Source organism: Aythya ferina (assembly GCF_964211825.1).
Source record: "Aythya ferina genome assembly, chromosome: 17".
In the NCBI taxonomy this organism is placed as follows: domain Eukaryota; kingdom Metazoa; phylum Chordata; class Aves; order Anseriformes; family Anatidae; genus Aythya; species Aythya ferina.
In genome coordinates this window covers 15,280,151-15,292,452 of record NC_140316.1, presented here as the reverse complement: position 1 = coordinate 15,292,452, position 12,302 = coordinate 15,280,151, and the positions used below count along the sequence as shown (strand labels likewise).

The 12,302-nt window shown below is 52.9% G+C and overlaps 1 long non-coding RNA gene across 2 annotated transcripts; it reads left to right on the top strand.

The window, feature by feature from the left end:
- Positions 1 to 492: 492 nt before the first annotated feature.
- On the top strand, positions 493 to 11,114 carry LOC311446284. Of its 2 annotated transcripts, none has more exons than XR_014698823.1 (3): positions 493 to 540; positions 7,439 to 7,663; positions 10,805 to 11,114. It is a non-coding gene; the product is annotated as an uncharacterized lncRNA (long non-coding RNA). The 2 variants fall into 2 exon arrangements; XR_014698824.1 differs by lacking the exon at positions 10,805 to 11,114 and adding an exon at positions 9,640 to 10,232.
- Positions 11,115 to 12,302: the final 1,188 nt, after the last annotated feature.

Below are 12,302 nucleotides of genomic sequence, written 5' to 3'. Positions count from 1 at the left end.
TCGACAGCTACTAAAATCTAAAGTATTTAGGGCTGGGAAAACCTTGTGGAGTTGGAGGTTTTGCAAAATGTTTTGGCTTCCCCAAGTTCAGAGCTGCAGTTTGAGTTCCAGAGTTTTCTTCCTGTAGTTTTAAATCTGCTGGGTTTGCTTCTTGTCTAAGGGTGGTTAAGTTTAGGCAAAACCAGCATCTTTCCCTGGTGCACAGTGTAGGATTAGCAGAGCACCTGTGTTTCCAAGGGTGAAGAGGAGCACCCAGTGCACGGCGTTACCTGCACGCTGCCAGCCCCATAGCCCCGTACATCGGCACTGCTCAAAGCCCCTCCTTGGTGAGGCATCGCTCAGGGGAATGCACTCCAAGTTAATTGTGACTGAAGTATGCTAGAGTTAGTCCCACTGCTTATCCCCCTGCTGATGCTTGCGAGGGCATTCAGTTGGTGTCCGTCTCACCTGTATAAATTCCACCTGTGGTGGGGGAGCTCTGGTTGCTGCAGCACTGAATCTCTGGTGCTTGGGACTTGCTGAGACCAGGCTCATCCCAAGGTAACAACTGTGGGGGGGATGATTTCCAGGCTGGGTATATGTTTGAGATGAAAGAAAATCACTTTTAAACCTTCACTCAATGCTTGAACTAAAGCGAGGCTGACCCTTTACTAAGCTCCTGTTTCCTTCCTTCCCCCAGTCTTTTGCAGTCCTCTTCCCCTACCCATCCCCAAAATGTTTCAGCCCCTATCTGGCCTTGTTTAAGAGTCAGCTTCAATAGTACCTTTGTTAAGGGAGAAATCTCATTAAATGTGAGGTAAGAGGAAATGAGAAAGTGTAAAACATCCAGATTTATTACCTGTTGTCTTCTGAGTATTTGAAAATAAGGAGCTGGGGGCAAGAGGGTGAATGGTATCAAAGTTGTAAGCTTCTGAGCCTTAATGTTGCTGCATGTGCTGCCTTCAGCTCTAAGGGTGCTGCTTACTCATAACACTGCTTTATCAGAAGGAAAATATTTGAGTTTTGTGCTTCTTGAGATAAAGAAGTGAATTGGTCCTAACACACAAGCCTACTGGCTCTGGGCCCCATTACCCCATGCATATGCAGGTAAACGTTTTTTTGTTGTTGAATTTAGAATTTTTTCTCTGTTCAAAGGGAAAGATTTTCCAGGATAGGTACTGTCTACTTTTTCCTGTTTTTAAGCGGAAAAGTACAAACCACTGAATTAGTGTTGGGCTTAACAGCACTGCTAACGAGGGAGCAGGCTGCAGCCTGGGGTGAGCGAGCCCCCTGTTCTTGGGCATCATATCTGGGGTGCCCTGAGCCACTCATCCTCTTGCAGGAAGAAGGGTGCAGTGTGTTTCTAGACAAAAGAGCTGGATTAGGGAAACCATAAAACCTGATAAAATAACTCCCTGGAACAGCCATAGAGAGCTCTGCATGCTGGGTGGACCAGCACAGCTGCACGAGCTGAGTTACCGCCTGTTGGCTGAGTCCTGGTGCAGGGGCTCTGCACTTGCCCTCCGCTGGAGAAGTGTTTTATCAGGGTGGTGAAATGCTCAAATCTGAGGTACAATCTGAGGTACATGGGACCTGAGGTCTGCTCATGTAGCACCTTCTGTGTGTGTAGCTGACCTGCATGCATCTGTGAGCGTTCATCTCTGACATGGTGTAAATCCCAGAAACCTCTTGCTGGGCATTCCACAGACAGGGATGGGGAGGGAGCAGGCAGCTGTGAGCACTGTGTTGTAAATAACTTTGCCTACCCTCACACGAGAGCTCCAAAAGAGGGGTGAGAGCAGCCCACGCCTGCAGGACAGCACTGTCCATCCAAGGCTGTCCCCAGCAGCATCCTTTGCTTGCTGCTGGGAGTGGAAGCGAGGCAGACAAGGTGAGGGAGGTGCTGCCTACGTCCCTGCCTTCATTTGGCCTGGGCTGCTTTTGGCCCTGCACCCACAGGTCAAGTCCCGCCAGGAGCACAGCTGGGTGCTGAATTACCCCAGTGGGATGGGAGGGACACGAGGTGGCAAACTGGAGCTGTGCTGGTCATCTCCCTCCCTGCAGCCTGGTTAAGGAGACATTGGGGAGATCCCCTGTGCATCCAGTGCTGCAATAAAGAATATACCACTTAAGGAAATTTCAGCTTCAATCTTTGAATCATGCCCCCGCGTGCTCCGTTCTGCTTCGTGCCTGGTGCTCTTCCAGCGGGGCTTCTGCTGTGTCTGTGTGTGTCTGGTGCGTGTGGCTCTGCCTCACCTTCACTGCGCTGACGGGACTGATGTGCTGCTCGGTTCAGCCCTTTAAATGAATTAGTTGTTGGGGAGTAATGCGCTAATTTGTCCTCTCCCCACGTGGTGTGATGGGAGGCTGGTGTCACCTGTGATAACCGTGCCTGCCACCCCCCGGGCTGGGAGAGGCGAGGGGCCGGGTGCTGCCTTGTTTCCCAAACAAGTTGCTGTTCCCGGCTCGTTGGGCCGTTACCATGGAGAATCGGCAGCCAGGGGAAGGGGAGCCCCTCGGCAGCGCCGGCTGCAGTCACCCCGGGCTCCCTCTCCCCTTCTCCGCGATCGCCGGGTCCCGGAGCGGGGCCGGGGGCTGGCGGGGAGCGGTCCCGGCGGGGCAGGGCCCGGGGGCGGCCGCAGCCCGGTGTGTGCACGCCCTCCAGAGCACGGGGAAGGGCGCAGCAGCGCCTTTGTCCTCGGCCGGCCGAGCCCAGACAAAAGGCTCTCTCCTGCTCCGCGTGGCAGCGGCCAGGGCTGCCCCGGGCTGCTCGATTGGGAAACGAGGCGACTGCAGAGGGAAGCCCCCCGGCGCCGCTCCCCGCGTGCTGTGGGGCGCTGGGTGCCGCTGGTCCCCCCCCACGTCTCGGCTGTGTCCCCACAGGCAGGGCTGGCGGTCCCACTGCGGGCTCTGGAAGGTCCCCGGGCAGGGAGCGCTTTCTGCCCCCCTGCTCCCCGTTAGGTGGCAGCTGAGGCCCCCCTCGTGGCTCCAGGCTCCGTGCGTGCTCGGTGTGCTCCTGGGCAGGACACAAAAAGGTTTTCTCCAGCGCAGGACACCGCAATGGCTGCTTTCCTTTATCGGGAGTGCCCGGGAGGTTCATGTTTATTGCAACTTTTTGTTTTTGGACTTGTGCCTCTCAGATAGCAAGAATCAATAGTTAATAGTTCTTCCAAAGTAAGCATTGCTGCGGGACAGAAGTGTGGCCCCACAGGGCTGATGAGCTTCGCAGGCTCATGATGAACAGTGTTAGCAATCAAAGAATCATCTAGGTTGGAAGAGACCTCAAAGATCAAGTACAGCTGTTTACCATTTAACCAAGCATTGACAATTCAGGGCTGAATTGCCCAGCCCTTCATCTTCCAGCTTCACAGTTCCTGAATTTGGCCTGTGGTGCCTCTGAAACATCACAAGTGACCACAGGAGGTGGTTTGCACCTTCTGTGGTCAGAAGCTGAGATAATAAGCAATGCCTTGCTCAAGAGGGTATCGATATCCTGTGATAGCCCCAAGCAACCACCCAGCCTGATAGATGTGTCGAAGGCAGAGGAATGTGATCTGTTTTAGTTTTATTAAGAACAGTGATGTAGGATGACCCACCATCGCTAAGGGCTGGTCAGTACACAGGTTTGGTGGCATCCCCACCAGTCTTGGTAGCAGCCAGGAACCTCAGAAGCCCCATCTCTGTGGTACCACACAGGTAACACATCTGCCTTCGTTTGGGAGCTCCAGCCCTGGTGTCAGCAGGCCAAAGCAGACTGGGTTGGTGAGTTCAGTGTTTTATTTTATTTGCTTTTTGTGTTGCCTGCAGTCTGGAGCCGGGTGTTGCTCTGGGCATCAGAGCCAGCCTGGCTGCACACCGTGCCTCTGGGGACTTGCACCCATTTGTGCTCTTACCCTGGTGCAGAGGAGACCACCAACCCCGAGTGCCCTGGGGAGGTGCTGTGCCCCAGCACACAACAAGGGGCCAGGGCCCTGCTTCAGCCATGTGGCTCTAAACCATCCCACCTGCATGCCCACAAGCAAATCCTCAGTTGGCTACTGCAATGGCAACTGTGCACCCCCAGTCTTTGCTGGGGTGGGGGCTGTATCCTAGAATGATGTCCACCCCACCCAGCCTCATATTTGCTGTGCACCCCAAGGCCCGTCCTGGTTTGTGGCACCAAGCGATGCCAAGTACAGGGGCTCGGTGGCACCGTGCGGGGTTTGAGGCAGCAGATGCAGGGAGCAAATTCACCTTGTCTGCGCTGAGGCAGCTTTAAATCAGGGCATGAGCGAGTGGCAGGGCTCTGGGTGCCTGCTGGTTCTCCCTCCATCCACTCTGTATTCTAACCCTAATTGTCTGCAGCAACCTGTTATTACCGCGCCTTTAACATGATAGACACAAATAGGACGCACTAATCCACTACTCTTTGGTTTAAGAGTCATTACAAAGTGCTTAATTAAGTAAGCCTCACTTAATCACAAAATGTTTGCATGCTAAACGAGTTCTTGTGAAGCACGACACTTGACATATTCTGTACAAAAATAATTACAAGCGGGAGGCCTGGTACATTGAGCCTCCGAACATTTCATTTCAGGCCTTGCCCATTCATCACCAGGCTGGAATTAAAAGGCTTTCAGTGCCGAGCGGTGCCAGACTCCCACATTCCTGCCGGCTGAGTCACTGCGGCCGCCGAGCTGCTGCGGGCGGCCATGGCACGGGTGCTGCCGGCATCAGCTGGTGCTGGGGCTGCGGCACAGGAGGTGCGGGTGCCCTCGGTGGGAGGCTCACATCTGGCATCACGAGTGAGGCTGTGGTCTCTGTGTGAAGGACAGGTTCCCCTGAGCGTGTGCTTGCAGCCCTTGCAGAAGTGTGGTGGCAGGGACTTGGTTAGCATCAGAGTTTCAAAAGCCAGCATTGTGGTCACTTGGGGTGCAGTGGGAATGGGAGGAGGTGAAATCCTCAGTGCCTCCGGAGCCTCACAACCACCCCTTCCTTGGGAGGCAACGCCACCCCAGCTACATCCACATCCCCTGCCTGCAGGCACAGCGGCGTTCCCAACCCTGCTCCCTCCCAGCCTCACAAAAGCTGCTGAATGGGATTTTGTCAGGACCAGCGTGCAGACCTTTGTTGGAAGTGCTGGTGCCCATTAAAATCTGTATCCCCGTCAGGATAATTGGGAACCTTACCCAAGCCTCCCTTTTGATGGAAATCCTTTAATTAGTGTTCTGTATGTGCTATAATGCCCTCAGCACCCTGGTTGTTTTCTCACACGTTAGCTGCTCAGGTTGGAGCATTCTGAGCTCTGCAGCACGCTGCACAATGTGCACGAGGGCATCCTTCAGCGCCCAGGGTGCGTGGTGCAGCCGGCATGTAGGCAATCCTCATCCTGCCTGGGGTGCCTGCCTCTTTCTGACTATGTTTTGTGGCCTCTGCAGCTCCTCACATGAAAGCGAGGAGAGCTGACTCTCTCACAACCAAGCCCCCCCACTCAGGAAGGTGTCCTGCAGGTGTCTGCGCTCTCCTGATGTGGTCAGCTTCATGGGCACGGCCGGTCTCCTCTCCCCATGTGCTCTGCTGCACTGCGGTGTATGACAGCAATGCACAAAGCTAAGGACACATTTGCTGCATGGGGGCTGCCCTGTGTCTGTGCTGGAGGCTGTTATCCATGGAGCTGCCCTGTCTGGTGCTGGGGAAGTCCAGGATGGTGTCCCCTAAGCCACTGATGCTCCTTGTCCTCAGCTGGACGAGGGGAACTCTGCAGCCCTGGGGGGCCCAGCTGCAGTCAGCAGGGTGGGAGGGGAGGTGCTGCCTGTGCTCTGCTGGGGGCCAGGTCCCACACAGTATGGGGTCAGCAACAGAGTGGCTGGACTGGCCCCATGCCCTGTGGGCTGCTGGAGCCAGCACTGGGGCACAGCCCACTGGGCTGGTGGGGAGGGAGCTGCTGGTGTCATCTGTCTTTGTCAAGACGCACGCCTTCAGTGTTTATCAGGGGAAAACAAACAATTTGTATGAGTTAGGAGGGCATTTGCAACTGGACTGTTATTACACTGTCATATAAGGTGTTTATTGCATAGGATAGATCACAGCATGACTTGTGGTAGAAAGACACCTCATTTCCAAGCAGTGTAAAAGGAACGCAGGCTTTGACATTAGATTGGTCTCCCTGTGCTGTTCAACCCACCTTACGGCACAGCTGCGGCTCACCACCCATTGCTGGTAAAGACCTCCAGCTTTCTCCTCTGGACCCCATTTCAGAAAAGGGTCCCTCTGAGTGTTCCGTGGTGTCCCCTTGTTTGATGTCGGTGTCTGCTGAATCCTGGCTTAACTTCGCTTGCACGTGCTGTACCTTGCTGTAAAACCTTGATAGTGCTAATGTGCTGCAGGGCTGTTCTGTTATGCAGACAACTGGGGAGTGATTTGTGATCAGGGTTATCTGCTGCGATGGCACCTCGTGGTGGGCTCCTGCCCCGCTGGACTTCTGCTCCCCTGTCTCTCTCACCCTCTCCGAGGCTATTGTCCCAGGCAGGAAGCAGCAGCGACCTGCAGCTGCTGGGCTCGCTCGTGAGCAGCATTTGGCCTTTTCTCGGGGATTACGGAGATGATAAATATGTGGATGACAACCCTGCTAAAATATGCAGCTTTGAGGGGGGAGTTACCAATCTGTTTTTCTAGGAGGGGCACGAAGGGATATTTTTTCTTCCTTTCCTGATGGCCCGGTCCCAGTCCTGAGCCGCGCTGTCGTCATCGTTGTCTGAAGGCAGGGACGAGCCCCGGGGGCTCTGCAGGACACAGGCCCGTGGCTGAAGGCTGGGTGTCACGGGGTGGGACGGGACCCCCGCCCAGCGGGGAGGGGGGGCCGGGCCTGTGCTCCAGCCTGGCCCCCCGCCAGCAGCCCGCAGCGAGGGCCCGCGGTCTGTTGTGTTCCGTAGCCATGGCAATCGCTGCTCCGCCACACGTTCTGCACGGCTGCTTGACATCGCCACAGGAGCAGGGGCTGGAGGGCACAGAGCCCCTCGCGGGGCCGAGGGGAGCCCCCACGGCCCCCAGCAGCACAGAGCTGCCGAGGAGCTCCTCAGCACCGCGGTGCTTTGCGGAGCTGGCCGGGCTGCAGCAGAGTTTTGTTTTGGAGGCAAGCTGGAAAAACATTCGAGCACGCTACGGCATCCTGTGTGACATTTTCGTATCAAGTCATTTCAATTTTTAATTCAGAAACAGCTTGTATTTCAATATTTTCATTATTTATCATATTACATTGTGTTTTGCATCGTAACTGTTGTCTTCTATATTAATTTTACATGATAGATTATTTTGCTTGAAGTCAAAATTGAAATAAAATCCAAGCGCTTTTGTCAAAACCGACCCGTTTTAGTTAAGCTGCAGCACTGCTTTCCAATGTATTCCTTCACAGACAATTTAAAAACGTTTGTTTCTGCTCTCATTCCAAAGGGTTTTGTTTTGTTTTGTTTTTTTTTTAAAGCTTGAAATTCACGCAGCAGGACCACCGAGGCACTTGGACTTGCAGCTCCCGTGGACGCCTTTTGGCCCACCCAGAGCATGGTGCGGGACGTGCGGGAGGACGGAGGAGGTCGGGAGCACCGGGCGATGCTTGGGCTGGGGCTGCTGCAGCAGCAGAGCCCCCTCTAACCTGGGGGAGCCGTGTTTTTGGACACAGGCACTGACAAAGGACCAGGAAACACATATGGTAAAAATTAGTTAGCAACATTTCCAAACTTGGTCATCTTCTCTCCTGCACGAGCGCAGGTTGCCAAGCATCGGGCTGTGCTGTGCCGGGGATGCTGCCCGGCCCCGGCTGGTGCTGAGCGGCGCTGAGCCGGCCGTGGGGCAGGGCAAGGGGTGGCTGTTGGCCGGGGAGGAGCTGGGGCTGTTTGTAAACCTGAGCTTGAGTTTGACTAATGCTTTGGCCCAAAAAAGGAGGAATGATCTTTTTCTTTTTTTTTTTTTTTTTTCTTTTTCCAAAACCTCAAAGCGTATCAGATTGCCATTTTCAAAATGAGATTTTTCATTTCAAAGTGGCATTTAACAGTTAAGGATGGATTTGGGTTTTTGCCTTTGTGTTTGGAGGGAAGACTCTAGGAAAGGGGTACAACAACTCGAAACAAAATATTTCAGTTCAGCTTCGACAATATGTTCAGTGTTTTAATTATTTGTTGCCCTAAAATTCCAAGCGCTTATTTTTGGGTTCATTTTCCGCCACTGAAGTAAAAGAAAGTCTGTGATTTGTCTGGCTTGCCTCAGGACCTGCTGGGTGCCACTTGGAAAATCGAGCTGGGGGCTGGCTCGCGCCTGCGAGCACTTTCACCAAAACCCGCTCGGCGCGGGGCCTGGCAGGGGAACAGAGGCAGCGCGCTCGGCTTGGCGCGGGGAGCGCGGCGCGGTTTCGCAAAGAGCATGCGTTTCCAATGTGTTTATTTTGTGCTCTGGGAACAGCTGTTGATATTTTGACACTTGCCAACTCTGCAGGATCTTCAGGGAGTCTCCTTCCCTCCCCTCCGCTCGCCGAGGCTCCCCCTTCTGCTTCTTGCTTTCTTTCCTTTTTTCCAGGCAATCTCCTCCTTTTTGCATTTCTTTTGTTCGCGGCCGGAGCGAGCGGGGCCGGCGGCGGGCAGGGAGCTCCTGCACCGGGCTGCGTGTGGCCGGGCACCACTGGTCCCGCATCGCCTCCTGCCCCGCGCCTCCCCTGGGCTCCGGCCATGGGGTTTTTGCCCCGCCGGGGGGCAGAGGGGCCCCCACCGCCGTGCCCCATCCCGCCCTCGCTCGGCCGGCGCGCGTCAGCCCACATCGGCTGCGTGCCAGATTAGCTGGGTTAAACTGCTAATGCTCCTGCTACGTGGAAGGCTGCTTTCAGTAAGTGGCTCCCCGTAGCTTATTTGACTCCAGGCCCAAATCTAATGTCTCAGTGGGCCTGTTACATTAAGCAGGCCCAAGTGGTAGGAGATTTAAAGCATCAAAATGAAGTGCTTTATCACTCCGTACTGTGTTCTTGGCTGCTTTCGTTGGCCTCACTTCACAGGCTTTGCAGCCTGCAAGCAGAGCCCTCTCGGCAGGCCCATTACAAATTCCACTTGTTGACGGTTGCCTTGTTGCAGGATTTAATGGTAGAATAATATTTACACAGTAAACTCCTCTGGAGGTGTTATAAACACCATAAAAAGGATTTTAGAAGCTTAATGAGCGTTAGTGAAGTCGAGACAGGATAATGTGGCAACTGTGCACTGTAATCTGATTTGGCACCTTCTGCACAGCAGGAGTTAGTGGGTGGAAGAGCTTTTTAGTTTTTTTGTTTGTTTGTTTTTGGTGTGTAATATCGCTTGTTTAGCATGGTGCTAAGCATGGGATTTGGGGGGAGCCCTGTGCAGAACCGGCTGACCTGAGCGTGCAGCCGGCTGCAGGACTCAGGTGCTTCTGAGATTCGTGGTCACGATGCTGTGGGGACCTTTTCTCAGGTGTGAGGGGTATCAACACCTGGGCCAATGTAATGCTTGGTGCCACTGCCCCAAATCTCTCAGAGGTCACATCAATAATTTAGACCCCAGTTCTGTGTCCACTGCCATTCCCATGCCACAGGGCTGTAGCCTCGGGAGCACTGCAGGCACCCTGTGCTTCTCCCCAGAGCAAGGAAGTCCACTTGTAGATTGTATTTTACTTCATATTTTCAAGGGAAGAGGAAAACCCCAAAACAAAAGAATAACTTTCTGCTGCTGATGTGCCAGCGAATGGACTGGTTGAGAAGCAACTGGGGACACCCCTGGGTCTGCTGTGGGAGGAGCACGGCCATGACCCTGAACCGCAGCTCCTGTGCTGCGGGTGGTGGGACCCCCAGTGCATGTGGGTGCAGGAGGGGTGGGATGGCCCCAGGAAAACCCTACACCAAGCCTGTGTTAGACCCTGGTGCTCACGACTAGCATGTTGCAGCAGTATGTTCCCAGCATCTTTTTGGCATTATAATTCATGTTTCCTCCTTTATCTGAGCTGCAGATGCCTCCCTCTCTATTTGTATGTATGCTTACACGTGCACAGATGCGCACACGTATCCAGGCTATTCTGGGATCGATTTGCAAACCAGCCCAGAGCATTTGGTTATTCATGTGCAGATATTTTAGGTTTCCTCTTGGGAGGGCAAGGAGGGTGCAGAGTTCTCAGTACCTCCTGCACATCTCAGAGGCACTGGGCACCTCTCCAGGGCCAAACCGGAGTGGGTCCTGTGCTCAGGCACCTGCGCGCTGCCCTTCTGTCACCAGCGTCAGCCTCTGCTACTGGAAAGGCCGCTTTGTGAAAGGAAAGCATTTCTGTTTCAGCAAAGTGCTGGTTAGCAAAGGGTGTCTTCTGTTTTGCTAACATTTTTTCAGAATTTAAATTCTTTTTCAGTTTGAATTTTGTACAGTTTATATATATATATTGCTGTTATACAAATATATATGACTTCTAAAAAAATCTATTCCATGCACACTGTTTAAAACCTGCATTTTCATCCACTTTAGAACAGAAACCCAAGTACACCCATAGCATTTCAGCCACGAAGCAAATGGCTGCTCTCTCTGCAGCTCCTCTCCCTTCGTCTTGGCTCAGGCTCAGCCCTCTTTGATGGGGTTTTGTGCTGCAGCACAAGACCCTCTGTCCGTTTGCTCAGTGGAAACACCCGTCCCTTTCTACCATGCAAGTTTGTGGTTTTGTGAACTTTGAGGACTTTGATTTTGACACTCGAGGAGCTACCCTCAGCCTATCCAATTTCTGAGGGACATGAGGAGCTGTGAATCTTGAGGCTGACTTGCCAGGAGCAAAAAGCTACCTTTTGTAAATAAGCCAATATTTTCTTTCTTTCAAGGGGAAGCTGACAAAGATCAATACCAGCCTGCAAAAGACATTGCCCTCTTAAGAATTAGCCCTTTGCAGAATCATTAATCCAGGAAGCTGTTACAGGGTGACAAGAGCATGGAGGCTCTGCCAGGTCTTGGAGGGATCGCAGGAACATTGCCTTATGCACAGAAAAACAAACCGAATGAAATCACCAAGAAAATAGCTGCTATGCTCTGGGCTTGTTCTGCCCAAGGAGGTGATCTGACTTTAATTAGGAAAGGCTGGTTGTACTCCTGATAAGTGTCATTAAAGGAACCTGGTATTTTGCTTCTGTTTCACTCCAGTTGGTCTGTGTGGGGCTGGGTCCTTGGGCACCGGCTTGTGCCCCCGCAGCAGGCGAGGAGGCAGAGCGTGCCCCAGAGCAGACCGGGCACAGCTGCAGCTGCCCATCCTGCTGATAAGGATGGAGTGCCAAGAAATCAGTAAGAGTATATTGTTGGATAAAACAAAAACGCTCGTTTCCTGTTTGGCTGCTTTTACCCATTACCACATCTTTCCCAAGTGCTCCAGGACTTTTTCCCTTCAAACCATGCTGGCACGGGGGGAGTGACAAGGGATGAGCTTGAACCTGCTGGCGAGGCCACACAGCACTGAGCCAGGGTGAAGGGGACCCCGACAGTGCGATTTATTGCACTCCCCAGTTTCCTGGAGGAGAAGTGAGATGCCCCATCCCTCGAAATATTTAATGGCTTAATTCTGCACAAAGAATTTACACATATGCTGCGATGATTAGGCACTCAAAAACAAATGCTGAGTGAAGTATAGGAACCTACAGACAAAGGAAAATGTTAAAAGGAAACAGCTGAAGAAGGCAAAATATGAAGTGGGTGCTTTCCTGGTCCCAGTCCTCCCAGTGACATCCTGACACAGCCGGGCCAGGAGGCACTCCTCTCCCCAGGGAAGAGAGGTGTCTGGTCGAGTCTGATGGGGTCAGGGCTTGCTCAGTGTGAGCCGTGTGAAAGTGCTGTTTTAAAATGTGGAAAGCACTTCCATTTTTTCTGACCATTGGTTCACACCATCAATGGGTGCGTGAAGGGTTCCCAGCCCTTGGGGGCTGCAGTGTGTGCCTCAGTTTCCCCTGAGCTGTGGGAAGGGGGTCTGTGGGTGCCAGTGATGGTTGGGGGTACGCAGCACAATGAGTGGCACGTGCACATAGTAAGCAGTGGGCTTGGGGTTGTGAGGTAACACACATAATCTTATTTAACTAAGAAAAATCACAGCAGAAAATGCCAAAAGCTGAAGCGGTGACATGTCTGGTTAACAGCTAGAAATGAAAAAATAATTCCAAACAACATGTTTGTCACAACATTGAAGGGTCACCCGCTAAGCAAAGGAAGCCAAAGAGGGAAACAGTTCTTAGGTGTAATTACAGTTTCTAAGAAGTTTTTCACTTGCTCTGTAATTGTCGGAGGGTGGTGATTGGCGCTGCAGCGGCAGTGGGAAAGCACAATAGAGCTGTAATTTAC